At 40.8% G+C, this 27,704-nt stretch overlaps 1 protein-coding gene and 2 long non-coding RNA genes across 3 annotated transcripts in view; 1 reads left to right on the forward strand and 2 right to left on the reverse strand.

Annotated features, from left to right (window-relative positions):
* Window positions 1–27,704, reverse strand: part of LOC126391540 (uncharacterized) — a 253,793-nt gene that overhangs the window by 77,758 nt on the left and 148,331 nt on the right. The window lies entirely within an intron of this gene.
* The window catches only part of plekhf2 (pleckstrin homology domain containing, family F (with FYVE domain) member 2), a 47,020-nt gene that overhangs the window by 9,473 nt on the left and 9,843 nt on the right, over window positions 1–27,704 (reverse strand). The window lies entirely within an intron of this gene.
* On the forward strand, window positions 14,631–16,617 carry LOC126391541 (uncharacterized). Its single transcript, XR_007570093.1, has 3 exons — window positions 14,631–14,813; window positions 15,145–15,370; window positions 16,370–16,617. It is a non-coding gene; the product is annotated as an uncharacterized LOC126391541 (long non-coding RNA).

Consider the following 27,704-nt stretch of genomic DNA (forward strand, 5'->3'; position numbering starts at 1 on the left):
AGTTGCACAGCAGCATGTGAAATTTGAGCTGTGCACGAGGCTACTTGGTACAGAAAATATGTTGTGCAGGGCTGCCAATTCTCACGCATCAACCATTGACACTTTTTACACGCTCTCATGACACGCGTCCAATTTCTCACTCAGTACCAAACTGACAGAGCAACAACTGCACTGTAAAACACTGCGCTCAAGTCAGATGCCACTTGGATTTTGAAGCACATCTATTCGTGCTGTTAGGGTACCCAAAATTGGAGCAGCCCAAAGGATGAAGACCACATTACAGCAATATTCAAATAAGTGTTGCTGAATATGTGACGTCACCAAAACAGCTTTGATAGTAAGTTTGCCGAGAAGGATTTCTGCTAAAAATGTTCCTATTACGGCTGCCCCCCGACCAAAAATCCTAGTTGACCAACAGTCCTCATCAGGGTCCATCAGTGGACTAGTCTCCTGCATGTTTCTGATATGAATGTAATGATGAAATGATATATTTTGGTGGTTTGAGTTGAAGGTGTGAAAAAGAATAGTATCAGTAACATTGTTAACACTGTGCTACATTACAGAGAAATACAAAACCGTACTGATGAACCTTCATTAATATAGGCCTATATTTTATCTCCAAGTGCACGTCACACACTGAGCGAGCCGCCTGTTAATGACGCTGTGGGCTAATGGGCATGTAGCTACTTCCATGTTTCAGATGATACGTCATGTTTGTAGTCGACCAATGAAGATGAGTTTACAAATCACCTTGGGTTCGTCCTTCACCTTCTCAAAATGATCCCACACTTTGGATTTCCTGCCCGACATGTTATTAACTAGCCTGTGGAATAACCGCAGGTACCAGCCCTGGAAATTAACCTGACTCCTGTCTGACTGCTGAGCGTGGACACTTCCTGGGTCTGTCCTTTCAAAGTAAAGTCACACATGGGCCAGTCATATAGGTTTGGATTTATTTTGACAAGGTGCAGCTCCTAATAGAGTTTTACTTTCTTTTTTAAAATTGCGACTAAGCGACTGCCGACTAATGACCTTTCTGGTTGACTAACGTTTGGCCGACTATTAGGGGGGCAGCCCTAGCTCCTGTGACCGTAACAAATGTGAAGACGTTTAAATGCACAGCACCGAATAGGGAAATTCAGCTCAAATTATATTGTAAAACATTAAAATGTCCTTGTTTTTACACTCTAATAAATTTAATAGATTTAAGTTTTCCTGTAATCTTCGATGCAATCCTGTTCAGGGTGACTCCTAGCCTGGAAATCCAGACCCAAATCTAGAAAGATTTAGGGTCTGGCCATGAGTAATGCAAATGGCCCAACTCGAGGGGCGGCACCAAGCATGCATTTGAAAATATCACTGCACGCAATTGAATAACACTACGACCAATCAGAACAATAGACGGGGTGACGTATACGCTTAGCTACCAGCGGAGCTAACTGGTAGATTAGACTCTTGCCGTATCCGGTCGGCAAAACAGCAAAAACGTCCTTCTTGCAAAGGGAAGACTCGAGCGGCGTCTTCTGTTCCTGTTTTAGAGAAAAAGCCAAGTCTAACTCGTTCATGGTAGCAGCCAAAGCCGTTTCAAACAACTGGTGTTCATCCGTAGCCATCTTGCAATGTTTACTGACTGATTCCGGACTTCGTCGTCGCAGCGCTGTCGTCATCTGTTTAGCTCGCCTCTGGCCCGCCTATATCAGATACACCGATGTGATTGGTGCAGCTCGGTTTCATGAGCATAGGCAATGAGCATCATTACTGATTGCCAGAGTGACTCGCTGAGCAAATTCAAATTGGGCTCTTGAGAGAACGTTGGATTTCCAGGGTAGGTGACTCCGACCATGACCATGAAAAATCAATTTATTTTACAGTTAGTTATTTCCTGTGCTTTTTTTTGAAAAATCAAATAAAAAGGGAAAGTGAACATAAATCACATTTTAACACAAGGACAACTTCCTTACATTTAAACTGCCATAAAGAAGAAAATGACGCAGCAGACAATGTTGGATTTTTTTGGTCGGATGTGGCCAAGAGAAAAGGACAAGTACAGCAAATGGTGCAGTGACATTTTAAAAGATACATTCATCAGTGCTTTTCACAGAAAATAGTATTTTAGCCCTGGATTGTGAGGTTGACATGCTCTGCAGATCTCTGCACACCGTCAGGTTCCTGGACACTGACCAAGCTTTTAACAGTGAGAGTCTAAAAGCACAACCTTACTCTGAGTGTGTGTGTGTGTGTGTGTGTGTGTGTGTGTGTGTGTGTGTGTGTGTGTGTGTGTGTGTCCTTCATAAATAAAGGTTTCAGTTTGAATGGCTTCACTTCTGAAGCCTTTCAGAGAGAATCCCATTATAAGACTGAAGAGCAAACACCACGATGCGTCTCTCCTCTGCTGTGACCCTGATGGCAGCAGCTCATGGGCAGCGCCGCCCTCAGCTTTTCTTACAGCAAATTGAGAGGTCAAGGTCACTGATGATGGAGATGGAAATGTGCTGGTGCTCTCTGGCGAGCCCTTAGGGTCAAGCACAGAGTTGTGACCTCAAAGATGCTCACACGATGATGCCCTCATGATGTACGCTGTGTAGTATGGACACAAACACACGCCATACAGATACATACAACCCTACAAGTGAAGTTTGCTCTTTTAAAACTTGTATTTATGGAGGTGGAGCTCTAACCCTTTTCAGATCCACTCTGACTTGTGTACTCTGCTATTTTTCCTTCCCACTGCTCTGAATTATAGTTCACAGCACTTTATCTGGTTCCCTCCAGTCGGCCCTAATGAACCTCGTTGCTGTGAGACGCCATGGTTACCACTGATCCACCATGTTTAACATAAATAGAGGGAAAAATATTTCCTAATAACACACTCTGATACACCGCCTCCACAAACAAGAGCCTCAAATATTACCAGAGTCAAATCAGCTCGACTGACGACAACAGCTGAACATTTTCAGCTTCCTAATGGTGACGTTTATCACAGGACCGCTCAACTGGATGGTGGTTCGTTTGAAGGAGTTTTCACACTTGCAAAGTTGAGCATGACGAAATGAACTAATGAAAACAGTAGTGGCTGTTATATTTTAATATGAAGAAAAAATAAATCAACACTGCAACTAACAATTATTTTCATTGTTCACTGATCACTGTGCAGTCAGTCCACCACTTTGGTACAGACTGAAATATCTATTGGTTATTGGATGGATTGGCATTAAAATGTGGTGACCAGTGCACTAACGATGAAGTCTTGGTCCAGATAACCACTGGCTACATCAGAACCCATGAAATACTGGCTGTTACACCCAGAGGCTAAAGTGTCGACAGACCGAAAGCTGATATTCCGAGATTTGTTTTGTGACCAAATACTGCCTCAGCTGTGCTTTGGTAAATATTATACCTGCTAAACGCCAGCATGTAGCATTGCCATAATGAGCGTTAGGCTTGGCCTGTTTCACGGTATTATGGTACACCATGTTATTTAGAAATCCCACAGTATGATTTTCAATATTATCAAAAATACAGACGCTCCTCTTCCGTTTAAACCTATTCAGAGAAGCTGCAATGAGGATATATTGTGCATTGTGCTCATCACGCACCATCAGAGGTCAGTCTGTGTTGGTGGAACGGGCAGTTGAGCTATTAAACATGGCATCAGTGAGTGGTGGGGATAACGTTACAGGACTGTAAACAGCCAGCCAGCAGCTGCAGAGAGACCACAGGGAAAAACATCTAACTTGGTGCTTTTGTTTTGACGAAGGAATAAGTGATTGTTGGGACAGTAGGCAAGGCATGGCACATTTCATGCCCAAAGTGCTTTATAGACTGACTAACTAGATGACTAACAAGATGGCTGTAGGCTCTTAGTCTTGTTTCGCAAATAATCAATGAGTCATTTGTTTTATTAAATGTAAGAAAACAGTAAAAACAATAAATAAATATATTCTAAAAATCATTAAAATTACTTAGAGCATAAATATATGTATTCAGGTTGCTTGATTTGCCTGAAGATACTCAGTTTACTTTGACATAAAACAAAGTAAAGCCTCAAGTTTGGAAAGAACCAGAGAATATTTGGCATTTTTGCTTGAAAAGTCAATTAGCTGGTTACTAATAATTTCACTGACACAATCAAAGTCCTCTAAGCCAAGGCAGAGTTTAGACTCTGATTTGCGGTAACTTCTAAACATGAACTTTACCAAAAGTCTATCCAATAAACAAGCTACTGAGTCCATGATGTAACCTCTGTTTACAAGCACTTGTTTGTTTGTAAGTGGGCGCACTGCACTTGAACATACACAGAACCAAACTACTGTAACTGCAACACATAGTAAACAAAGTGTAGGTGTGTTTGGACACTCATTTCTTGTTTTCGCCCTTTTCAAAATAAACCACAGAGTTAGAAACAATGCTAATTAGCCGGCAGATGCCAGTGCAGCCTGGGCCGGACTCCCCAGTGATCTGCACACTAATAACCCAGGGAGCGAGCTGCTGCTGCTCAAAGCCCCCGAGAGCACAGAGAGGCTGCTGACATGTCAGCCCTGTTAGCGAGGGCTCGCTGCCCACCGCCGAGGCAACCGGCCAACCAGCTCCCATCAGAAGACAGATGAGGGCACGGAGAGCAAAGGCTCTGCAGAGAGAGCATCATAAATACAGGCTGGAGGCTGCGAACCCAGTGATCATAGCGAGACTGAGTGGGATCAAACACACTGAAAATGCAGAGAAAACACAACACAAAGAAAGATGAGCTTTCTTTGCTCTGCTGTGACAAATGTGTCAGCGAAGACAGCAGGAAAAAACACTCATAGTTTGTTGATTAGGCCAATAATAAAAAGATTTAATTAATAAGAAACAAATGATTTTCAAAAAATGTATCATTTTACCTTCTTAAGAGACACCTTAATCACCTTGAAATGAGACAATGACTGACACCTGGAGATAAATGCTATAAGTCGCAGATCAAAATGTGTGATGCAACTCACAATTATTTTTTATTACCAATCAATTGGCTAATTATTACTTCAGTTACTGAGTTATCTGGTCTATAAAATGCTTGTATTTTCCAACCAACAGCCCTAAACCCAAATATTTTGATTAAAAATAACTTTAAAAAAGAAAAGCAGCTTGAAAAATGACTCTAAACATCAAGCTATATCAAAACTGTTGTTAATTTTTTGACAACTAACTAACTGGTTATTAAACGAATTATATCAGCACTATATACAACGTGCCAATGAAATGATATAGTGGATTTTCTTAGCTTGTAACTTAGATTAAAAATATAAGCTGCATTCTGTCATAATGAATTCAACTGGGATGAATGAAGGAGCTACCTTATTATCACTGTAACTCACTCTGGTTTGTGGTCGTCTTCTTGAGTGCGTGTGGACTGTGAGGAAGTATTTTAAGTGGTACATAATCGTTTTCTTTTTCTGCAGCACGTCACGCTTTACTGAAACAAAAGACAGGAAGTAATTCCAGAGGGACGAAGGTGGGGAGTCTGCTGACATGAAGCCGTGTGAGAAGACCAATTAAAAAGGCCCACGAAAACCTGACAGCATCTGCAGGGATGAAATCAAGAGTCTGGATACAGCGCTGATGTCAGATTTGTAGTTATACATGCTGGTTCCATGGTTCCAGTCTACGACTACTAAATTAGCTTAACAGCAAATGATGCATCTTGTTACTGAGGAGAGACACGATGGGATTTTCAATATGGATTATCGCCGAGTTTGGCCTTCTAGTTTTTTTTTTTTTAGAAATTGTAATAAATTACAGGCTATAAATGTATTTAACAGAACAAGAATTCTACATTAACAAAGAAATAATCCTAAGAAATAATTTAATGTTCTATCAAAACCAGTATTTGTCTTTAAAAGACAGAGACTGTTTCTGCAAGAACTTTTTTATATTCAGAACTAGCTACTACTAACAATACTTACAAGGCCTTTTCTTTTTTGACAAATACAATGTTTTCTTCTTACTGATGTTTGGCCATTGTTCTATTGGCTGTTTGGTTGTTTTAACCGTGTACCTTTATACTGCAGGACAAGGCTCTTTAGCGGAGAGTGAAGGCTCTGTAAATATAGCCGTGCCCTTATTCTGTGAGATTACTTTTAAATTGACACCTTGAATAACATTCTAAATAAAGATTTCATTTCTCAAAATTCATTGACTGTTTGGTCTCTCAGGGTGCTTTCAGCCCTAGAGTTGGTTTGTGTTCTCACGGCAGCATTTACAAGCGGACCAGATCAAATGCCTTGTGTGAGAAAGCTGCTCTTGATTGGTCAGAATTTCCATGTGGGAAAAATCCAGGAAGTAAAGCAAACGTTGACATTTTAGTCAAACCATACAGTTTGAAAACGAGGCGCGGCTCCAACTAGAAAACAATGTTTTGATGCATTGGATGTGCTGAATGTGCATATTAAGGCAGTACAGGAGGAGGTGCACATTAATAATCCTCCAGGACTGTAACATGCTCATGTTTAACCCAAACAATGTGTCATGTGACTGCAGTTGCTTCACATCCAGGTCGGAACACCTTCTCACCACAAACCAACCGCAACAGAGTTCGTTTGTAACCGGACCGAGACCACCTCTTCAAGAAGGTCTCGGTCCGGTTGCAATTGCTGTGTTCACACCTGCCCAAACAACCCGCATTGAGGGGGCAAACAAAATTGACAGGAAACAGGACAGGTGTAAAAGCAGTTCTCAGAGTCCATTGTGACATTTTCAAATGTTGTTTTCTCTGACCAACAAAGATTCGGTCTATTATCATAAAAGAGTTAAAAATCTTGCAAATATTTACATTTGAGAAGCTGGAACCAGTGAATTTTGGCTTATTCTGCTTTAAAAATGTACTTAAAAAAATAAATGATCAAAATTGTTGCAGATGAATTTTAAAATCGACTGCTCACTGCAGCTGTATACTGAATATTCAGAGGTTCATAAAGAAACACTATGAACTATTTGATGCTTAAAAGACTTCACAGGACGATCGTGCAGCAGAGGTCTGCAGAGTTTGACTGTGGTTTGCTGCAGTGTATTTAATTCCTGTGTGTTTGACACAGTTTGCTTAAGGCTGCTGGTGTCCAGAGATCAGGATGTTCTCCTAGTTCTCCAGTATTACTTCCCTTCTGGAGCTGCTGTGACAGCTTAGACTTTTTCTACAATACTCCTGATGAGTCAGTAGAACACTGTATTTCTATAACTGCATTTTTTTTTAATAAGAAGAAACTCTCTGTCCAAAGGTGTCAGTGAACGAAGAGTTTTAAAGCCACATCATCCATATTGATCAGTATATAACAAAAAGCATACTGACACTATGTTTGCACATGCACACACATCACCATCCTAATCATTATTCCAATTACATTAACATTAATTAAAGTAACTCTCTAATATCTCTGAATGCAGACTATTTAATGAGAAAAATGTAATTCTGTTTTCCGCTGACAGCAGCAACAGCTTCAAGTGTGTTCACCCCTCAATCATCTTTAATTATCAAATGCGTATGTCAAATCATGAATACATGATGGCATATAAATGCCAAGTATTCATGTAATTTCCCTGCCGATCCTCTGAGTTCTTGAGATAACAGCTTTGGGAAATGGAGCCATTATCTCAAGATGGGAAGACGATTACGTCGGTATCTGTGGGATTTAAAATGCAGGACAATATGACTTTCTGCTTCAATAGTGCGCTGTTCTATAGGGCGACATCTGTCTCTTTAGTTGTTAAATGTTCCACTGTGTTCACCAGCTAGTCATTAATTATGTCTGTCTGCTGCTCAGCAGGTAGAGCGTGGTGTCTTTTTTATATTTTTTCTCTGAAAATGACGCCATTAGAGTGCAGTGAACAGAAAACTGTCAAGTTGTGGCCAGACAGATAAACAATGTAAAGCTGAGGGGGGCCGCAGATTTCAGATTTGTAGACAGACTGTATTAAATGGGTTCTACTTAGTCCGAATGAGGTAATCAGGTATAATATCTAAAGCTAAAATCTGTAAGTGGGTTATAGCTTTGATCATCCGACAATCTAATGATTAGCATCCAGGTAAATGTCCACAGTAACAGGGTTGGGCACCAAACTTTGTACTTATAAGGGTACTAGCTGAATTCCATCTGTACTACCGCGCAAAATTCGCGTTAAATGAATCTGTGCCAAATTTTGGTTCCCAAGGCCCCGTATACACTGTGCGATTTTGGGCTGTCCCTGATAAAAGATGACCAACGTCAAAGAAACCAGTGGTCCTACGTCGCACAGTGAGAGAGGTTCAAGAGAGGCCGTTGTCACCGTCTGTGATCAAAGACAGCCTGGGATAAAATTCTGCCAGTGTCAGAAATTTGGGATGACCATCTCACTGTGTGACTGCTGTTATCAGCTTTGCCGACAAACCAACCAATAGAAATGCAGCATGAAATGATGCACTGATCAGCACTAAACCCAAACAGACAGACGGACAGCAGCCCACCATGGAGGCAAAACACGCTAAAAGAAATGTGTGATTGCGTAAAGAAGGACGAAGCGTTGAAGGAAATAGCAGCGAACACACACCGCAGTATATAATGCCCACAAAATTTAAGGTTATTGGTTATTAATGTGACCCTCTACGTTGAGCTTCACAGTTGGAGAAGCAATAAACCGTGCAGTATCCGTGCACACTCAGTATGGGAAGCTATCGGATTGTATGTCGTAGCTTGCGATTCAGTAGGCGCTGTCATCGTACAGTCTGCATACATCAAACCTGATGTCGTACCCAAGTTTATTAGATCCACATCGCACAGTGTAGCTTAAATTTAACTTATAAGATTGCTAAAATATCTCACAGTCTGTAAGAGGCTTTAGAGTGCACCTGGGTGAGAACGTTGGGTTCAGGCATGAGGCAGGAGCAATGTGAAGCGCCGTAAATCTGGGAAGCCACCAGCAGAACTCCATAGCCGGTACTTTGGCTTTGGGGCACTCTGTGGCAGAGACAACGGAGCTCTGCAGAGAAAGAAAGCACCAAAGTGCCCCGAACCTAGGAAGCCGGCTATGCAGCTCCGCTGACCAAGGGAGCTGAAACAATTACTGCAGCACAGATATTTTCAGTCTATCTGGTCTGTTTTCTTTTCTTTTTTTATTTTAGAAATAGTCAGGTATCACTGCTGTTTGTGACTGTTCTTTTAAATTACAAACTGTTTCCACATATAAGGAAGCAGACAGACAGACAGACAGACTTAGCTCTATATGTGATTAGAAAGAGAAGAATCCCTTGTTGGCTGCAGCTTGTTCAAAAATTTCATTTAAATTATCAGCCTACAGACAGTGAAATACCAAAAAAAGGTTCCTTGGGTAGTGGTACAAAATTCGAGGTACCTTAATTGATATTCGTTCAAATGTGAATGGTCAGAGGCAATTATTTATTAGTATTAGGTTGTCAGTTGGTGTCAGTTTCCTGCCTTTGGGACAGGTTGGGTTTGTCAGCCAGCTGGAGAGTGATGCTCCACCCTCTGTGGAGCTAACCTCTACCAGCTGCTGTATCATCTGAAAAAGCACTCAATCATCCAGACGGACAGATGTAGACGAAACTGAGCCAGGTCAGAGCCAAAAATTTCATGTGTCACACACATGATCACCAAATTAGTCCTGGAGGAGTTGCAGATGTGTCCAGGGTTCAGAGTCTGAAGTGTCAACTGCAGCAGTGCAACTAACAAACAGACATTTACACATCTGTTATTTCATAATAATCTAAATCAGTATTAATTAAAGCAGAAACAGAGAAACGTTTTGAGGCTGTAATTCTAGTTAAATTAGTTGGGCTGTATTTAAAAGCAGCTACTGATTTTTATACAACTTATTTAAAACAAATCAAGTATTTGTTTTTCCATGGTGAATTGTATGTTTGCTTGTAAACACATTGCACATTTCTACACTGCAGGAAACTTCACAAATAATTATAAGGAACAGCAGCACCTGTAAATTGAGGCTTTAATCCAACTATGACTTTCTTCAGTCAATATAATGTCAAAGACAGAAAAATGCCTCCAACAATCACCAAGAGATTAAGGTGACATTTCAAATGTCCTGTTTTGTCTGACTGATGATCCAAAACTCAAAAATATTAATTTTACAAAGATGTAAAATAGACAGAAAAGGCTGGAATCAAAGAATATTCAGCATTTTTTCTTGATAAAGGACCCAAATGACTTATCAGTTGTGAAAGGTCAAGTATAGGTAACATCAGGCTGAAATAATCTGCTCCCAGCATGCACATCGATTTAAAAGCTCAAACACAGCCAACTCTCATCCATTAGTCTTTTATACTGCAGGCACTGAACCGCTTGAATCCATTGCCACAAACAACTACCCTGACTCCATTATGTACTAATGATAAGAAAGTGCTGCGCGGAAATAAGAGAGAAAGTCAGACAGAGAACAGCTTGGGTACTTTTGGTAATGCTCAGCTAGAGTTTGTGGTCCTGAATGCCAATGACGTTGAGGCGACCAGCTCTGCTACCTTGGGTTACAGGGACAGCAGTGGCTTTAGATGAGCCCAATGATTAATTCATAAGGAGTGCTGTCCGCTCTCTCAGCTTACAAGGTCCACTCACTTACTGCCGGGACGGAATCTGATTAAATAAAGAAACAAAAGGAAATACGGCACTTTGTTCTCTGTAACAGGTGGGACAAAGATTTCACACAACAACAGGTGGAGCAGGGCACAAGTGAGTTTTTGTTGGCCACAGCCATTGTCCTTGAGAGGAAGGGACGGACATCATTAACATGACTCAATAAAAATACACAAACTTTGTGACTCTATTCCTTCAAGTGCAAGTTTTTGTTAAAGTTATTCAATGTCTCAAAAGCATCTAGGGACAAAGATGATCTGTCAAATTGTCATCCCAACAGATCCAAGGTATCTGCAGGTCTGCACGTCTTCAGATTTAAAACAACTCCTGGTTAGCAACATCTAATAACATTTCCACTGCAAACCCTCTGATTATAAGAATTACCACTCTCTATAAGTGTGAATGAAACAACGCAAAAACTCTGGATCGATGTATCACCTAAATGATCAGTGATCCAATGTCATCGATGCAAAGTGAAAACATCAATCCATATCGTCATCTTTAGGATATGCCTTTATTTTGAAAGTCTGCATCACTGTCAAACAGCAGCAGGCAGATGGCAAGCAGTCAAGAGAAAGACGATGAGGATAACGTTATATACTCGGGATTAAATCAGCAGAGTGGAAATATTTTGGATTTCTGAGAAAATATGAGTCAACTGACAGAGCATGTGCCGTAGGGAAACAATGCCGTTACAAGATAAAACTTGACTTAACGCTACCTGCATGGCCAGCACCTTGCTACGCTAACTTCTCACTACAGCAACATTAGCTGCTCTGTTTCAACAATGTCAGGCTGAGGAAACGTGCACGCAGGCTGAAATTCAACCGAGCTGTTCTGTCAGGAGAATCAGTGACATAAACCTATGGTGAGTTAAAAAAATAATAACGGTATTAGAGTCTGCTAGCCACTAGGCTAATTTATGCAGCGTCAACATGCTTTAACTAATAAAGGTGACTAGCAAAAAACTTTTTTTTTTATTACTGAGCTGAATTTGATACTTTTGTTCAACAATGTTGGTGTTAGTCCATGTTTTGTGGCTGTTGGGAGAAGTTTGTCTTCAAGGCTTTAAGCCAGATATTCCTAAAGTTTTAGGAAGCAGATCATGTGTTGAGTTAAAATGAAAAGATTTCTTGCAGAAAGTTTCCTCTGACTGAAAGCCCTGAAGGTGTCCCACGTGCTGTTATAGGTCTGCGAGTGGAGTCAGTATAAAGTAAACTTTACTGCCCTTAAGCAGTTACTATTACTTACATTATTCATGTATTGTTTTTATCTTCTATGGCTAAAAGCAAAAAAGAAAGATGTGGCAGCTTCTTCTGTAACAGACTGTGTTAAATGGGCAGATAATATCATCTCATATCGATCACAGGCCCCTAAATCACATCAAAGCAAAGTCATATCATATTGTGGCAGACTTTGTAATATCAGCAAATATCATATTGTGATGAAACTGGTGGTTTACACTAGGGCTGTACCCAAATATTCGGATATTCGAATATTCGTTTCTATGGGTAGGTATTCGTTATGAAAATTTGGTATTCGATATTCATTCATTCATTCATTCATTCATTCATTCATCTTCTAACCGCTTCATCCTCTTGAGGGTCGCGGGGGGGGCTGGAGCCTATCCCAGCTGACATCGGGCAAGAGGAGACTATCACAGGGCTGACACATAGAGACAAACAACCATTCACGCTCACATTCACACCTACGGACAATTTAGAGTTATCAGTTAACCTGCATGTCTTTGGACTGTGGGAGGAAGCCGGAGTGCCTGGACAGAACCCACGCTGACACAGGGAGAACATGCAAACTCCGCACAGTAGGGCTCCCACGCCCGGGATCGAACCGGCAACCCTTTTGCTGTGAGGCGAGAGTGCTAACCACCATACCACCGTGCCGCCCGGTATTCGATATTCGTTTTTTTTTTATTACTTTTTTTTTTCTTTGACAATTTTTTTTTCTTTTTAACATATTTTTTTGGTGCTAAATGTAGTCTTGTTGTTGTCGGTAAATGTAGGTTATCAGTATCCTACCAACGGAGCAGGTCCATTTGCGGGTCCCGCAGGTTACGGGTCAACCCGCGCATCACTACTCAGCTCAGTCTATAAGGCTGTACACAACAGTAAGGCTATAGACATTATATTCTATTCAGGCCGGCAGAACCAGCAGCGCATCGGCTCTACAGTGCACGGCACTGCTGATTAACCATTTTATTGCAGCACAGAGTGTCTGCCAGCAACCAATTACTTGCAGAGGCTTCCTACAACTTGTTTCAACGGTTCCGATTTAATCAGAAGACAAATTAAACAGGATGACTAGCCAATGTGAAAATCAAAAGAAAGCATAGAATAATGTACTGAAGGAGACTGTTGTGCCATCACATTTTTTTGTGGTTTGAGAGCAAAGATCCGGGACAGCCCTAGTTTACACCCCTACCACATGGCTGTAGTCTCTTTAGAGTAATAAGGCTAGGAGAAATAAATGGTACCTAAATGTGACTCCAGGTGTACGCATGTAGCCCATCATCCTTTTATGTGACAAAGTCAATGAAAGAATATCAATAAAGTTTTTGTGGCAAATATAATTAAAGGTAGGGTCTGGAGGATTTTCCAGTTGCTATTTGTAAACACACATTCAAATTCAGCCCCTCCTATCAGGCTCAACTCTCCCGGGTGTACGGAGCCCGGAGGTACGGAAGAAGGCTTCACAGAAGAGGTTCAGGCAAGGCTCGCACTGGTGCACGCTCGGACACGCTCGGGCACGGCACCTGCGCTCTCTCATTGGCTGGGGAAATCTCCGCCCAGAAGCAGTCCGAGCTCACAAAAACATTAAAATACAGTTAAAAGGGCAGGAGCTCTGCAAACAGAGTCACCACCACACATGAGTAGAAGCCCATAGGTGATGATTAAGCAGGATTTCATTTGTATATGTCTATATTTTGTTTTGTTTGAAAATCCTCCAGATCCTACCTTTAAAGCACAACACAGCCTGATAATGTAAGATATCAGTCTGGTGATGCATTGGTGATAAAAATGCAACATGTCTAACACTGAACTATAAGAAAAACCCTGCAGGTATTTACAGTATGTAAATCCATCGTGTCAAGTATAAACCCATGTCAACTTCACAGCTGTTAAACTTAAAATTCAGACTGTCAAAGCAACAATTTTCCCCCTTCATAATTTTTCTAGTTGTCATGAAAAGTCCTTAACTTTGTCTTGCAGACACCTGGAAATTCTGCAGCTAATGACCTCAACATGCTAACTGGAAAAGGGAGGGGAAAAACCACGGACCTGTTCAACCCAGAGGAAACCTAACCAGCTTAATGACAAGAGGGACAGTTCAATCAGGGAAGTTTGTTTTTGTTTACAGGAAAGATGTCCAAGATATTTGTGAAGGCGCACTGGTGAACCAGTTACCCATAAACAAAAAGAGGATGCAGGGTTTTCAACTCTTGCGGTACCACGTTGGGGAGAAAGGGAAGCGATGAGTCAGTCGCTAAAGGGAGCGAGCGATGATGACAAAGACGGGGAGTCAAGAGAGAAAGAGCGTTTCTCTGGGCTGTAAACAGAAGCCGCAAACAACAAGGGCAGCCATTTATCCTGAGGGGGTGATGTGAGGGCAGATGGTGTCGAGGCTGAGGCAGTGTCATTGTCCCTGCCTTCTCTGCTGGTATGTTTCTGTGCTGGAGCTGCTGCACTGTCTTGGATGAGCCTATAGAATGTAACACAACCTGTTCTTGACAAAATGTCATTATCTATAAATATGTGCAACCCTGGATCTATGTAGACAGGTCTGCATCAGCTTTAAACTTGACACTGCAATATTTGCTCAGGATATTTCCATCACAGAGAAGTTCAAGGCAGCTGCTTCCGTGAAATGTCGTCCCGCCTCCAACTCTCAACAAAACCCTGACAAGCATTGCACTTGGTGGATTTCTGTGATGTGTAAATGCAATTGCAGCATTAAACTGATGTAATGGTGCCATCGTAATCAGCACAGTGCATCAGGAAAGGTGCTGCTTAAACTGCCAAAGAGGAAGTGAGAAGAGCCATCTGTTTTTTGGCTGGACCGCAGAAAAGTCGGGGTCGGCCCTATGAACGTGAAAGTCTGTCACTCACTGACTGTGACGTTTATGAACATCTTGTGCCATCTTGTACTGCGCCTACAATACCGGAGTGTGTCTGTTTACACTGGTGAAATGTAAGGATATACTTTTTTAATCAACTCTCTTTCAACTTTAGCAAATACAGTACTAAAGTAATAAAGTATCTATCTATCTATCTATCTATCTATCTATCTATCTATCTATCTATAAAAAGTTCTGCTGAACACACACAGTAAGAAACTGGTTATAATTATCATGTCAGTCTGGGTCATATAGAGTGTGCCAGGGCTGACGTCAAAACCCGGAAGTTTAGCATTACGCTGGTTCCCGGAAGAAAAAGTGAAAGTGAATGTGATTTTTGCATTGCGTTTTGGATTATGTCAGAAAATAAGCTCTGTGGCTAACACAAGTTTATGATACTTACAGGTTACAACGTTAAATACGGATATGGATACGGATGGAGCCTTCTGTCCGTGCTCCGCGTTCATTTCGTCCATATTTCTGCATGTTTCCATAAAGCTTATGGATACGGGCCAAACGGAGAAGTACCACCGGAAACCGTGGGGGCAGTGTTGCTGTCACTACCCGCTCCCAGGGCCAACCCTCGCGCCCTCCGACTGGGGTCCTTCTGTTTATGTCTTTCATGCAAGAGGTACATTATCAATATCTCCTCCACAGTCAGCATGTTTGTTTTTGAGTTTGTTGTTGTCATAAACTTTTGACTCTGGGCTGCCCCCTGGTGGATATAAAGGTTAACATCCATGCCAACATAAAGGACACATGGAAGTATGTGGGCAGTGACGGTAACATCGTTTGAAACGGACGTATACATTTTCGTACGTAAAGGGAGCATAAATGGGCCTTAAATGCGATCGCCAGAAGTAAAAAGCTAACGCTAGACTTTAACGGTCTACATGACTACTCCACGGTCGCATCACTCTTGACGTCACTGCCACTAAGCTTTCAACTGATTTCGGCCGCTTTATTTTAAAAACATTGTATAATGAGGAAATCGGACTGTTTAAGCTAAATACCGACAGGGTTTGTAGTCGTATTGAGCAACTTGTTAGCAACTGCCTTTTTTACAACACGTAAAAGCCCTTTTTTACAACACGTAAAAGCTTCAAAATTCAAAAGTAGGGAATTTATTGACGTGTTTTATGTCGTAGAACAAAACCTGAAACCCGCTTAAGCTTTTGTTAACCACAGACCTTATTTGAGGTATTTTACCAAAATCCCATTTAAAAAAACGTATTGACTTTTAGACGAGAGAATCGGAAGTGCTAAAAGCGCTAACGGAGTTCCGGGTTTACTGGCACACTCTATTGATCACATATATATGACAGATTTTATTTCTTTTTATTTGTTTCATGCAGATTACCTTCTGATTGACACTGACACATTTAGAAAATATTTCTTTGTAATGAAACCGACACCTTCGCTTTTGGCTGAGTTTTATTGACTGTTTCAAAACAACACAACAGCTTTTTCATTACAGGGGTATTAAGGGATCCAGAATTATCAATCTGCCTGATGATTCAGCCACAGGTGCTCTTCCTGTGCACATTTGTTTTCCATCTCCATCACTAGCAGCCATAACCTTTGAGGACAATACACTTTTCATTAAGAGAAAATTACTTTTTCTTTCCAGTGTGTAAGCAGCACTATCCTCAGTTCACCAACTGGAAGGAGACGATTACAGCGAGGCAAAGTATCACGGGAGTGAAAACAGAAAAGGAATTACTGTAGCTTTGAAGGTTTTTCCATATGTTGTCACGCATGAAAAGACCCAAAATGGACACTGTAAGTGGACTACTTGATTACTTTACTTGTAAAGGAAAGATTCTGTCTCAAGCTTTTTGATCCATATAAGATCACTGTAACCCTGAGCACTTAAAGTAGTTTCCACTGCAATAATGTCCTAACAACAAAGTTTAAGTCAGAGAAACTTGTTCCACATCTAATGTATACTTCGGAGGAGATCTATACAATCTGCACACACCCAAGATCAGTGTCATCAATTCAGTATCTGACCAAATGTCTCCCCTTCTGTTCCTGAGATATGATTTGAGTAATGGCCAGAAATGTGTTTTTGCAGAATATTATGATGTCACAGTGAAGTTGACCTTTGACCTTTTGGATATACAGTGTCATAATTTCATCATTTTATCCTGTTAAGACATTTGTGTGAAATTGTGTCATAATTAGCATCTGAATTCTTGAGTTATAGCTAAAAAATGTTTTGTAAGGTCACACTGACTGTGACCTTTGACCACCAAATTCTAATCAGTTAATTCTTGAGTCCAAGTGGACGTTTGTGCCAAATTTAAGGGAAACTCCCTCAAGGTCTTTTTGAGATATTGCACTCACAAGAATGGGACTGACGAACAGACAACCTGAAAACACAATGCCTTTGACCACAGCTACTGCCAGCGCAGAAGCATATAAAATCGACCTGCAGAGCAGGTTCAGGTAATAACTTGTTCACACCAAGACAAAGACCCAGTTTACACATGTTATTAATATGTGAAATGTGATCTGGATATGTGACATCCGATCCTCTGGTTATTTAAGTCTCGTATTAAAATGTGTTCTCATTATGGACTTGTTATGTGCTATTTATTCTTTGGATGACAGCCTCTTATTGACTCACACCATTAAAGCTACACTGCTAGCGTGGCTACAAACAGGTTTTCCCAGAGTTGCTGCTCTTGCGTGAAAGAGGAATAAAGAACATTGCTGCACTGTGAGGGGATTACCTTTCACACTTTGTCAGGTAATTTTGGATATGCACGCTCAGTGTGACTGAAATGACACGGGACAGTCCTTGATGAGAGAGATTCTCCTTGTTGCGACGTGTCAACACCATCCTGTCAGTCTATACGCAGGATTACACACAGTCGGTGTGTGAGTATGAGCACTGATAAAAGGATTGGAGGTTAATCTGTTGTGAGAGGTGACAGTGTGTAAACTGAACCAATGGGCCTACCTGTTATCCTACCTGGAATAGTACTTTTAAAAAAAAAAACAGATTACCAGGCCGTTACACAACAAATGACACCAGACACACAAATCTGGTGTCGAAATGAAAGTTACGACACTTACTGCTCAATATTAGTCCTACTACTAGGATTACCAGCACTATATTTAGTGTTGCTTACAGTAAGTGCAGCCCAGCAGTTACCCTGTCAGTGCACTTTGGTCACTAACTACAGTTCTTATCATCCATCCAGTTTCAGATTGACTAACATAATCTTTTATAAACACTGATAAACCTTTCCTGCAGCAGGCCAGCATGAAGCATTTGATTTTCCAGTATCTGCCTGGAGGCTGGTGGTTATTTCCCACTGTGGAAGGTAAAAAGTCATGTAACTTTTTCGCTCTTTAATTAACAACTTGTAAAATGACTACTCTGCATTTCATAAGTATAACCTGAGGGGAAATTTAAATGATTAGATGATTTCAAGCTTTAAGCAGGTCTGGGAACTTGCGAGTAACAGATATCCAATAACTCTACACTGCTCTGCACACTGGTGTAAGAGGTACTCAGGTCTTTTACTTATGTAAAAGTAGAAATATCAGTGTAGGAGTACTGTGTTTAGGGTCCAGTTAACCGCTGAGAGCATTTTTGACCAGTTACTAATGTTGGTGTATAGGTTAACTTCTCTACTCTTTAGTTTACTGCACTGTGCACCACCAGGATCTGATGGGAGACACACAGTCAGCTATATGCTGAGAATGCCCACTGCCCACTCTCTGGTCTCCACTGGATCTCCACTAGCAGCATCGCTCATTTGACATCGTCCCAACCTAACAGCTTTGCTGTGGAGACACTGTGTACCCTCTAGTCTACCCCTCAAGGTCGCCCCGGTGATTAATCAGCTCAATTTCGAGCCGCAAACCCCTGTTAGCATCGTTATTAAGTAATCACTGATAGCTCTGTTGACACTATTAGCATTGTATGCACAGCTAGTGGAGCATGCTAACATAATTAATAGTGCTAAAGTGGTTTTGTGGCTAAAAATAAAGCCACTTATTCCCCAGGGCAACGTGGGAGGAAACCATAGGGTGGCCACCATGTTTCCGCAGCAACGCTTTCCTGTCAACGGGCTGGTGTTACCAGCTGTAATCGAGAATGAGTGGCGCCAAAAGCCAACTTAGCACCCACCTGACCTAGGTGGTGCTAAGTGTAGAGCAGTCAAGGCTAAAATTAGCTAACCAGTGGAAACCAGAGGGTGGGAAGTGGGTACTAACTGTTCACATGCTCACGCGGCTAGCCGGCCGTCTGTCAGCAACACCAACAGATAATGAAATGAAAGGCAAAGCAATTTACAAAACATTAAAATTTCACCACGTCTAAATGGATAGTGCTTTGAAATGCAGGGCTAAAGCTCACTGAGCCAATGGAGCACCGGACTGAAAGGAAATGGCTCTTGTATTTAGAGTTGCAACGGTATGAGATTTTCATGGTATGGTGGTTACAGTCTCAGAAAATATTGTAATTTCACGGTATAACGAAATTACAGAATTTTAATAATTATCCATCAGAATGACCCTTAAAGGAATGAAAACAGAAGGGTTATTTTTGGTTGAGCAAACATTTTATTACTATAATTGAAACCTGAAACCATTTTGTCAATGTAAGTTTGTGTAAAAAGTTTCCTCTTTAAAAATTAACTAAATTAAAGAAGAATTTCTTCGTCCAGTTGCATTTTTTTCCCAATATCGTGGATATGCAAATGCACATGGTATGATAATCATCAACTTGGTATGACTTAAAATCAGTATATTGCTGCAACTGTACTTGTATTTAACCTCATTTTGCGTTTTTGTGTAAGTTTCTTAAAAATTAACCAGTTAACCACCGATTATTAAGTGTCAGGCTATTGAAAGCAAAATTTACCAAAACTGATGTCTCTAACTGTCACAAGTTAAGTTCTTGCATTCACAATTAGAGTAAAAGTACAAAAGTATTTACATCAAAATATATTTAGAGTAGCAAAAGTAGTTTTACCTTATATTAACATATTTTTAATTATTGAATATATTTTGTACTATATATCCAAACCTGCTAAGTAACTGAAGTTATCTCCTGTGAGAAGTAGTGAAGTGGAAGTATAAAGTAGCAGAAAATTCACATCATCAATAAAAGTACAAGTACCTCAATTGTGTACAGAAGTACAGCGCTTAAGTAATGTCCTTGATTAACTCATTTATTTTCTTTTAATTAAGTTCTGTAGTTTTCTTAGTGACCCCTTTCTATAATATTTGGTATTTTGGTTTAATTATCTACTGCTAAATTATGGCAAACTACCCAGTTCTTCTGTTAAATCGGAAAAACACTGAAAAAAACAGCACTTCCTGTGCAGCAACACAGACGTTACTGTGCAAGACAGTAAGTGTTTACAACTTGGAAAACTCTTCTCCAGAGGAACGACTTCCTGATGAGACAGACTTAGATAAATGTTCTATGATGTAAGGGGAAAAACTTCTGTGAGTCCACGATAATGAGACTTAAATAACGGCAATGATTAGTTGAAGATGAATCTTTTCAGTCATTTCAAAAGTAAACAGACCTGCTTCATGTTGAGTTTATGAACAAAACAAGCCACACCTTGGTTAACAGGCATGAAATTAAACAATCATTTAGAGAACTGCAAACATTTTACTTTATTTTTAGTCTAATACAAATAAGATCTTGGAGAGAGCATCACTAAAAGATGAATTTCAATGAGGCCAAAAAGTTGCCTGTCTAGGACATCCCCCACAAAATAATAAACTTAAATAACTTTGCTCTTGTTTCCTTTATCTGTGGTGTTAATAGGCTGCTGATTTCTGTTTTCCCGTAACACCGTCCTGTTCTCAAACCTTTCAGGACCTGTTTTCATACTTTCTCAGACTGACCTCTGGTACGCAGGAACAATGAAAACCATTTTTCTCAGCTCATCACAACCATGTCCGATCACATAAACACTCTCAGGAGCCCTCAGAGGGGAAAGAAAATCAGGCTTTTAAACAGATTACAAACCACAGAGATGTGGGGGCAGATCCAGGGTAATAATCAGAGTAATAACAGACCGAACCTCAGGTTAAATGACAGTTCAGCTACACTGAGACATCAGATGCCTAACAGTTCATGCACTCTCTTATTCTGAAATGTCAGGTTTGTGTGTGTAATATGGGCTGCGAAACGAGGATAATTATTACGTAACATATTATCATAATAGTCCCAATATCTCCTCCAAAGGAAAACTGCTCAAAACAAACAAACAAGAAGACAAGACATAAGTGCTTGCAAAGATAGAAGTACAATAAACATTTTTCAGAAGCTAAGAGCAAAAACTCATTAATTATACGAGCAAACAAAGCTTTTAATTCTTTGTTTTTAGTTTCTAGAAGCTTGAAATGAGAGAAATGACCAAAACAGTCATTTCCAGCAGCTGCTCCCTCGGGACCGAGCTGACCAGCTCCATGATTAAACTCTTTTCCTTTTGAAAGTTCACACGCTGATGTCAGCAGGAATCTGACTTCCTGCAGGAACGAGGGAACTTTCAGAGCAAGTTTTTAAAATGGGATGATTCTGAAATCAGCTTTCAACAACTACAGTAACATCACTTTAATATGCTGCACTTTTTTACAGCTCTAGCACTAACTCATATCCCCATAACCTGTTGACTCAAAGCCAAAAATAATGTGCATGATATGATTAAGTTGAGTTTATTTAAAAAGGGACAGTGCCAATTAATAAATATATAGGGTATTAAAATTCCCAAAACAGCCAAAAGGCTATTTTTCATCTGTAGTCCTCTGGCCAAGATGTTACACAAGGCTACCTTGAATACAACAAGGCACAAAAACAGTGCCTAGAATACCTACCCGCCCTCGAACTACAGGTTGTACATCCACAATTTCGCATTGCCCACCACCCAGACACAAAAGCCCCTTTTACACTGCCAGATTTTGCACGAATGTTGGGCCATTTTGCCGGCAAGCTGCAAGTGTTTACACACACAGAGCTGGATTGGCGAGTTGTTCCAAGGTGCCCAATTTTCCGCCTCGTAGGGTAGTCATATTTGCGGAATCCTTTTAGTTTAAAAAGACCGAGGCAGCCTTCCGCAACGGGAGGGGCTGTTGAAGTCTTGTGGGAGGAGCTGTTAATGACGCCGCACGTGCTAGCCACTGGCGGTGGATAAACAGGAAACAGCTGATAGTAGGAATTAGCGAGCAGCTAGTAGCAAGAGGGNTGAAAAAAGACTGATTGGGCTTTCCTGCAAATTTGCACAACTCCTGTCTAAAAAGGGCTAAACACTAGAGATGTAGATCAAGAGACAGACTCCCCCCAAAACCCAGGTCGAAATCCGATCAAATGTAAAACTAGGCAGCGCTGATCAAATATAAACCAAGATTCTGTCACTAAGTTACCCACTTCTCATCTCAAATGTTTTTAGAAACACATTTTAGCTTACTGTTTAACTGTAATACAAGGTCATTCATTGCCAGCCGGCTGCCGTGAAGTAAAACAGACAAGTTCACATTATGTCACCCACCAGCAGGAGCATATATTGGTCTGCATTCTAGCTCTTGAGCAAAAGTGACTGCCGCAGCCCTTTTCAGTTTTCTCTCGTCAGTAGCACCAATTTTCAAATGTATTTGCACCTGTCTAGTGCAGAGACATCCCAGTTTCATCAGAAGACCATCTTTACAGCAATGAAAAACTTCTTGAAGTATACAATCCATAACAATAACACTGGTATGCTGAAAAGACAATTGGCTTGCAAAATAGATCAACAGGTATGATCATCCTTTAGTCTGTCAATTATATTTTTCTATTAATCGTTTAAAATTGCAGAAAAATGGCCATCATCAGTTCCCAGAGTCCAAAGTGACGTCGTTGAATGTCTTGTCGTCTGACCAAAAACCCAAAGTTATTGCATTTACATTGATATAAAACAACTAAGAGCTGCAAAACCTTTGTAAACACTGTTTGTGAAGCTGGGCCAAGAGAATGTTTGAAGTTACTCATCAAAAAAACCTGCCAAACAATTAAATGATTATTTCAGTTTCCGTGTTTAGCTTGCTGGTTTCACAGGCCGCAGGAGGCACTCAGGCCTTCACTCATTTGCTGATGAAATTTTATGCAAACTGGTATCACTGTAAAGCAGAAAACAAAACAACAATATCTTCAAGACCAAAACAAAGTTAAGGTCGCCATAGTAAAGACCGCCTCAGGTGACTTGAAGACCTAGAAATTGGTAAGAAAATCCTTCTGAATGTGAGAATCAGGACACCTCAGCTGCTGCTGTGGTGCCAAAATAAATGCTGGACACTTTATCATTGTAAAAACTTCAGGTCCTAAGAGACTGTGTGTTGTTGGGAAAAGAAGCCAAACAATACATTTATCTAGCAGTAGAGATTTTTGTTTGGCTTGGGAAAGAGCCTGTTCAGTCCAGTCTGTGTCTGCTGTCGGCAGCCGGGAGGTTTAATCAGTCATTTATGCAGGTTCAAACGTGAGATGGCCAAACTATCTGACTAACTGATCAGTCGCGTACACGTTCAAACATGCAGGAGATTACCAAGACGAACCATCTGATGCAGTCTATCAGTTGCTAAAACAAAAAACAATCACAGAGATCTGTCTCATCTTTACATGTTACAAAGCACAAAAGCAGTGCAAGAGATGGATCAATGCAAATCATCAGAACCATTAAACCCAGGAAACTGATTATCATGAGCTTCTATGCAGAGTTGTTGTCGCCGTTGTCTTGCCTGTGTTTCCTCGTGTATCAGTCTATGTCCCCTCTCTAAATTCGGAAGTTTTGCAGGTCTGTGAACGCAGCACAGGCGGAACTTCTTATGAGTTCTTTTTTCCCTCAGAGTTTGTGGGTTTTTCACATTGCGATTGGTTGATCCGATCAGAGCTGATCAGATCAGATCGATGGATGAGAGGAGCCCCTCTATGTGAGTGATATCAAACTTTTAGACTCCACCCAATAAACAGTTAAGTTTCACTTTCACTGTGCCTATCGTTCTGCTGCTCCGTCTGTGCCCAGAGTACGCGCCATGCTGCGAGAGATTGGTGCAATGAATAACCAAACAGTATATATTCCAACAGTGGACTAATGAACGGTTCATCTTCAGAAACAGTGTTGGCAGATATTTATTCGACATGGTGGGCTGCCACAAATAAATGAATGTGTGGGAAACCCTGCATTTTTAGGGTAGGTGTGCAGTTTTCAATTTTGGGATACGGGTATTTATTTTGGGCCTTTTCTTTTGAGAAATTACAGTAAAAAAAAAAATATGTGTGGTGAATATAACTATTTAAAATGGGTTAAATCTTTTTCATTGGGGCGTCGGTGGCTTAGTGGTAGAGCAGGCGCCCCATGTACAAGGCTGTTGCCACAGCGGCCCGGGTTCGAGTCCAGCCTGTGGCCCTCTGCTGCATGTCATCCCCTCTCTCTCTCCCCCTTTCACACTTAACTGTCCTGTCCATTAAAGGCAAAAAATGCCCAAAAAAATATCTTGAAAAATCTTTTTCATTGTAGAGCTGAGCTAAGGCTCCTCCTTGCCCCTCTGCCTATTTCTCTGTTTATTATGAGAGCTCTGCACCGCCAAGACAGTTGGTGAGTCCGCCCACAAACACAAAGTGGCAGAGCTAGCTGCTAGCATCAGACATCTAACGTTATCTAATGGTTATGGACAGGTTCACCGACAGAGTCCGGTCATATTTGATGTTAGCTTCTACTGCGTTGACGCTGAACAACTTGTCGGAACTAGCTTGCTGTTTCTGTGCTCCTGTTTTACAGCTTTGTCAGACATTGTACAGGATTCGGAGCATTATTATGAGTATTTGAGTATCTGGGACAAGCCTAGAAAATAATCATACGCTGCATCACTAGAAAACACTGAAACTCATGAAATCAAGTCGGCCAAAGCTGCTGAAGTCCATCAATGAGATTTTGAGGATAAATCATAATCCTTGACGCAAATATATGTTGAATTCAGTCTAAAAAACAACCAATATTAGTCAAGACTTAATTTCACACTTCAGACACAGTGGCAAACACCAGTGATGCAGCAGTGATGTTTGACGCTGAAAGGAATCTCGCTGGCTCACTGAGCAGTAAATAACAAAACCTCTCAGACCGCAGTGTTCCTGGTCTGTGGTTTAAACACACACTAACTAACTAAAGTGGCACAGCTTGTAGCTCGGTGCGTACTGTTGGTGTGTGTAGTAAAAAAACCGGACTGACAGGATGGAGTTTCTGAGGAATGTACTCTGAACAGGCCTCCATCTGTTTCCCCCATTCTGCTGAACTCATGTGTGCAGCAGATCAACCTTTGAGCCTTTCCAATGCAAATAAACCCAACAGGTAGCAGAACACTATGACTTGAGCTCTGGCTTCAGTTTGACATTTTCCATCCCTTCATGGTTAATTCATGGTGTTTCTGCATGCACCATGAGAGCAAGTATCTTTTGAAACACCTCATTCTTCATGTTCACCCACTCCTATTTGATTCAAACGGAAGAGAAAACAACTGGAGGCTACAAAGTCAGTCCTAAAGGTAATACATAGCTGTGCTATAAGCAGAATTTTAATGTCAGATTTCCAGTGTTTGGTATTCATTATTTATTGTATCCTGTCTCTACAAAATAGTCAAACCCAGCATTTATGGGAGAAAAGTTGCCACGCAGTGTACAGGCTGGAAATTCAGAATAAATGCACCTGGGGACACAGATCACAAGTCGCCTCGATGGGATACAGTAGATATTTTGATTATTTTCAAACTTGTTCGAGTTTTGAAATCTGCTTTGTTTGTACCTGGGACACATTTGCAAGCACTGCTTAGACTTCATCCCCAACGGAGGCAGAGACATGTTTCACAATTGCAGATAAAGTAACAAGCCTTACAGAGCATGGATCGCGTGGCATTAGCATGGTGCTTGTTTTGATTAGCAAATCCAGTTTAAATGAGTCAGAGAAATTGATCTCACATTGCAAACAGCAGCCTGGGTGTCTGCTAATTCGATAACAAGAGCAACAGAATGGAGCTGTGAAATTCTGCATAGAAAATACCTTATTTTCTCTAATCGAGACAACTGATCTGGATCTGAGCTGGACAAGTGAAAACTTGAAACATACTGAAGCTTTAGCGCTAAAATTATCGTAGCAAAAGCCCCTTTTACACAGAGATTGCGCAAAGTACCTTCAATAAGCCAAATTTAATTTTCATGCAGAAGCATATAACACAAGCCTCATGTCACTGCAGTGGGTGATTTGAGATAACATGCCAGCAATGCAGAAGCAAATCAGACAACTAACACAAGAGCATTGGTTTCTAGTGTGACATAAAACGTACACTTCAGGCAGCCAGCACTTTCTAAACAACAATAAAATCAATCAATTTACTGTCCATGTTGTACGGTGGCTGATCTCGGACCTCACTGACTCACCAACTTGCATTTTACATTGCTGTTCTTCCTCTGAGTTAGCTACTAACTGCTATCAGCTGCTTTTTAAGTTTCTCAGTGATGGGTCGCGCACACATTGCCAAACCGTCACACCTGTCCTGTCCATGCTCCTGTCCTGCCGGCTCTCCCTTTTACAGACGCCAATTAGGCGCTGTTATTACTAGAGATGCACAGATCCAGCTTTTTCAGTTTCGATACCGATCCCGAAGTTGTGGCTTTGAGCATCAGCCAATACCCGATACTGATCCAATACCATGGTTGACCTAAAAAGCTATACACCTTTACATGTAGAACAGAAAAGACTAGAGGGATCAGGCAGTGATGACTACACAGTTCTTTCCTAAGATAAAATGAAACAAGATGAAACAGATTACTGCAATGATGAACTAATTATTTTTGACAAAAATAAACAATTGTGCAACAACAGTTGAAATAGTGTGAAATACCTCCACATGTAGCTCGTGTCGCAATGGATTTAAAGGGAAAGGATTGCCTCAGGTAGGTTGCATTTTCCGATACCCGATCCATCTATTTTGATGATATCGGGGGCCGATATTCGATCCAGATATCGAATCGGTGCATCCCTAGTTATTACCTCCACTGCAGACCTTAAGGTGAGACGACTCTGTCCCACAATTCCTTGTCTGTATCGTTCATAAAGAACGGCGAGGCAGAATGACAGGGTAACATTCCCACCTTGAAGAGGTGGTGTAAAAGGGGCTATCACAGTCAACCATCACGTTTTCTGCTCCCTCTTAAACACTGGTAGAAAATTAGTGGAATTTTCCACTTGTCTCTGGAAAAGCTGGATCTATATTTAAAAGATAAGAAATGGCTTTATTCTAGAGCTGCAATGATTAGTCGATTAATTGATGTTTTGATGATCAAATAATTGTTCAAATAAGCAAAAATACCAAATATTTGATGGTTCCAGGCTCTCAAATCTAAGATTTTATTGGTCTTATTTCATAGTAGATTTAGTGTTTTGGGGGCTTTGTACTGTTGGTCTGACAAAATCAAGACGTATGAAGATGTTACATTGGACTTAAGTAAATTGTGACGGGCATTTTTCACTATTTTCTGATGTTTTATAGATCAAATGTTTAATGGAGAAAATAACCACCAGATTAATGAACACTGAAAATAGCTGCAGTCCTTGTTTATTTAGTTCAATCAAATCATACAAATCCTCCTATTAATGATTCTGTGAACAAGCTAACCCTCCAGGCTTTGATACTTTTATTTAATCTTTTTATTTTTGTATTTTTATTGATGTTTTTCTTTTGTGCTTTTTCTTTTTAGCTTTCTCTCTATTGAAAGAAGCACCAGGGAAAGCTGCTGACCAGAGAGGCAGATTTAGGGCTCTTCAGATGAGCAGCAGGCCAGCTATCAAGCTCCTGCAGTCTAATCAGCCCGTCAGAAATATGAGCAAAATGAAACACCTGCTGTTTCCAGACCATCCTACAACACTTCACACCATCTTAAAATGTGCGTTTCCACTTCAGCCCAAGGA

Source organism: Epinephelus moara, chromosome 6, assembly GCF_006386435.1.
Source record: "Epinephelus moara isolate mb chromosome 6, YSFRI_EMoa_1.0, whole genome shotgun sequence".
Lineage (NCBI taxonomy): Eukaryota > Metazoa > Chordata > Actinopteri > Perciformes > Serranidae > Epinephelus > Epinephelus moara.